The 3,469-nt window shown below is 38.9% G+C and overlaps 1 long non-coding RNA gene across 1 annotated transcript; it reads right to left on the bottom strand.

The window, feature by feature from the left end:
- Positions 1 to 261: 261 nt before the first annotated feature.
- LOC136802831 (uncharacterized) lies at positions 262 to 2,176 on the bottom strand. Its single transcript, XR_010846062.1, has 2 exons — positions 1,536 to 2,176; positions 262 to 798 (listed from the first exon to the last, which is right to left on the bottom strand). It is a non-coding gene; the product is annotated as an uncharacterized lncRNA (long non-coding RNA).
- Between the last annotated feature and the right edge of the window lie 1,293 nt (positions 2,177 to 3,469).

The raw sequence follows: 3,469 nt of genomic DNA, 5'->3' as shown, positions 1-3,469 counted from the left end.
ATTGTAACTGGGCCTGGATTATGTTCTACATCACCCGATCGAAGAAGCATAATAAAAATATATAAAGCAATGGCTAAAAAGGGTAAGGGCTTAAATAATCGTGAAACCCCGTTGCTTGAAATAGTAGAGTTGACTACTAAATGACGATAAATTGAGCGGAGATCATATTGCCTTGTCCCGTTAAAGTTGCCGATTGAACTACGGTATGCTTCGATTGATATCATGTTTTGAAAAGGGGAATGTAAAAAAATGATAAATACGTCAGTTTCAAATATAATGTATATTTATTTTAATAGCCTATTGTTTTTAACAAGTTAAAAAAAGCTGAGCAAGTAAGTGGTAAACAATGAAATGTCAAAAAAATCATAAATACCGGGTTAGCCAATGAAACACAAGTTAATTGAATCAAGTGAACTATGTAGAATCAAGTGAGCCGAGTAATATCAAGTTAGCCGAGTAATATCAAGTTAGCCGAGTAATATCAAGTTAGCCGAGTAATATCAAGTTAGCCGAGTAGTATCAAGTGAGCCGAGTAATATCAAGTGAGCCGAGTAATATCAAGTGAGCCGAGTAATATCAAGTGAGCCGAGTAATATCAATTGAGCCTAGTAAAACCAAATAAACTGAGTAAAACAAAGTATTCGAAGTGTATTCTGGTGAGCCAAGTGAATAGAGGGGAATCCTTTAAATCTGAGTTAACTGTGTAAATCCAAGTTAGCTTTTTATAACCAAGCTATCTAATGTAAATCCAGATTGACCAGAGTAGCTATACACTGAATGATGTGGACTTCATGAACCCTGAAAATAAAAACAAAAACGAAATTACCCAAACAGTCACGTTCAACTGGAGTATACTACCATGTTCATAAATCGTAAAGCTCAGGAAGACACTTGCTTTTTGTTGAAAATTGAGGCATGCAAGCATTTATAGGTCACAATTTTTTCGCACAACATAAAGAACCCGAGATGAAATCTGATCATGATGTTTTACAAATACAAGTGAAAATCTCATTTCCAAGCTACCTTAAAGGGATAACCAGATAAAAATAAAATTCAGCCCAAAGATTCCTTCCATAGTCCTTAGCAAACCAAATTTTACAGGCTACTTGTTTTCAAAGTCGAAATATTTAGGTTTGTAATTTTTAATTTCTGCTGGAAAACAATAGAATTTCAACGTGAGGTACGTGTGAGGTACGAAAAACTGAGATTTCTAATTGTCATATCTTGACTCTGGAATGTTATTTCTCTAAAATATTTGGAGGGCTTACTAAGGACCATGGAAAGAATCTTTTAGCCAATTTTCATATTTTATCTTGTTATCCTTTAAAAGTTTCAAAAAGGACAAAAAATTACGAATCAAAAAAGAAATCCTTCTCTAGACTATAGCCAACAATGGCCTTCTCTTTACCACGTTTCCCCCAGCCTCACAAAGATTTTGCAGTAAATGGTAATACACAACTTGATTTTTCACTTAAGTCATTAGGTTACCAAGCCTTTTAATGATAAATCCTGAAGAAAATCAAATTCAAACTCACCTTAAGATTGGGTATCAATCAATCAGTGGGAACCAATCCGTCTGGATATGATGTACGATAACAGTCTTGATGTATATGGATGATAGATGGTCCAAAACTGTACAAAAAGAAAAACAAATATGATTCTTATTAACAAAAAGTACAATCATTAGGCATGACCTGGAGTAATACCTTTAAGGGAACATTTTTTGCCGAGAACTTATTTTGGCAAACAACTGAAGTCAGCAAAAATGTGAATAAATATATTATAAATTTTGATAAGAACTTATTTTGGCGAATGGCCAGGCAAATCTTCCCTTTCTATTACCTTTTTTAAATGATTGACGACAAGAATCAATTTTGGTTAGAACTGAAATTAGTGAATTTCAAGTTTTTGCTACCCCAAGTAGAATTTTTTTCTTCATTTTGACCAGACAATCTCAATCGAACGGAATTGAAATTCGATTGTCGAACGCAAACAAATCTCAATCCAACGGCAGAATTTCAGGTAATATTTGATTCGTTCGATTGAGATTTTCGTAAAGCAGACGCCAAACGACCTGCGCTGCACTTTTTGTAAGTGGAATTGCCTGATTCTTACCCCTCCTACCTAGCCATCAATTTGAGAATTAACCTTGCAGAGTTTTTGTATTTCGCAGAGTGTCTTGAGTGGGGCGACGATTTGCACACTTACTTCGGCGCTGCGCGTGGCTTACGCAGTTAGCGCACATATTTTACGTGTGCAAGCTTTTTGCGTGTGATGGGGGCTATTCTAAGTCTGAAATGACCTTCGCGACTTCGGCGCAGCGGCGAAGGATGTTGCGCAGCGCGAGTCTTTCGCATATGGTATAAGTTATTTTATGTCTGGAACAGCCTTCGCGACTTCGGCGCAGCGACGAAACATATTGCGCAGCGCGAGTCTTTCGCATATGGTATAAGTTATTTTATGTCTGGAACAGCCTTCGCGACTTCGGCGCAGCGACGAAACATATTGCGCAGCGCAAGTCTTTCGCGTATGGTATAAGTTATTTTATGTCTGGAACAGCCTTCGCGACTTCGGCGCAGCGACGAAACATATTGCGCAGCGCGAGTCTTTCGCATATGGTATACGTTATTTTATGTCTGGAACAGCCTTCGCGACTTCGGCGCAGCGACGAAACATATTGCGCAGCGCAAGTCTTTCGCATATGGTATAAGTTATTTTATGTCTGGAACAGCCTTCGCGACTTCGGCGCAGCGACGAAACATATTGCGCAGCGCGAGTCTTTCACATATGGTATGAGTTATTTTATATCCAGTTCAAATGTTGTCACAGAAAGAAGTGTAATCATGCGAAAACTTGCGCTGCACAATATATTTCGCCGCTGCGCCGAAGTCGCGAAGCAGTATTATCCATGCTAAAATATCATTTTATATGATTAGTTTTACATCAGAAATGGCCTTCACAGCTTCGGCGCTGCGGCGAAAGATATTGCGAAGCGCAAGTCTTTCGCGTTATAAAGAGTTATTTTGTGTCCTGAAATGACCTTCGCGGATTCGGCGCAGCGGCGAAACATATCGCGCAGCGCAAATCTTTGTTAACAGCAACTGAAGCTCATGCAAAGTTTCTGAGAATGAAAGTGACGTCAGATCAAATGTCGTCAGAAAAGAAAGTGTAATCAAGCGAAAGGTTGCGCTGCGCAATATGTTTCGCCGTTGCGCCGAAGCCGCGAAGGTAGACATTTTAAAGAATAAATAGGTTTATGTCTTGCGAAAGGCTGCGCAGCGGCGAAGTAATTGTGCAAATCGCCGGCCCTTTGAGTGTCTTGTTGCAAACGGCCAATCAATTTTAATCGTTTGATTGCGTTCGATCTGGTTCGATCATTGGTTCCGTTCGACTGAGATCATTGGTTTCGAGTATCGACCGACCGACGTAATCGATAGAATAGCTGTTTTCAAAATAAAAGCAGACACCA

The sequence above is a fragment of the Clytia hemisphaerica genome, unplaced genomic scaffold, assembly GCF_902728285.1.
Source record: "Clytia hemisphaerica strain Z4C2 unplaced genomic scaffold, Clytia hemisphaerica genome assembly, whole genome shotgun sequence".
Classification (NCBI taxonomy): Eukaryota; Metazoa; Cnidaria; class Hydrozoa; order Leptothecata; family Clytiidae; genus Clytia; species Clytia hemisphaerica.
The sequence above is the reverse complement of the archived record's forward strand: the minus strand, read 5'-3'. Positions and strand labels throughout refer to the sequence as shown.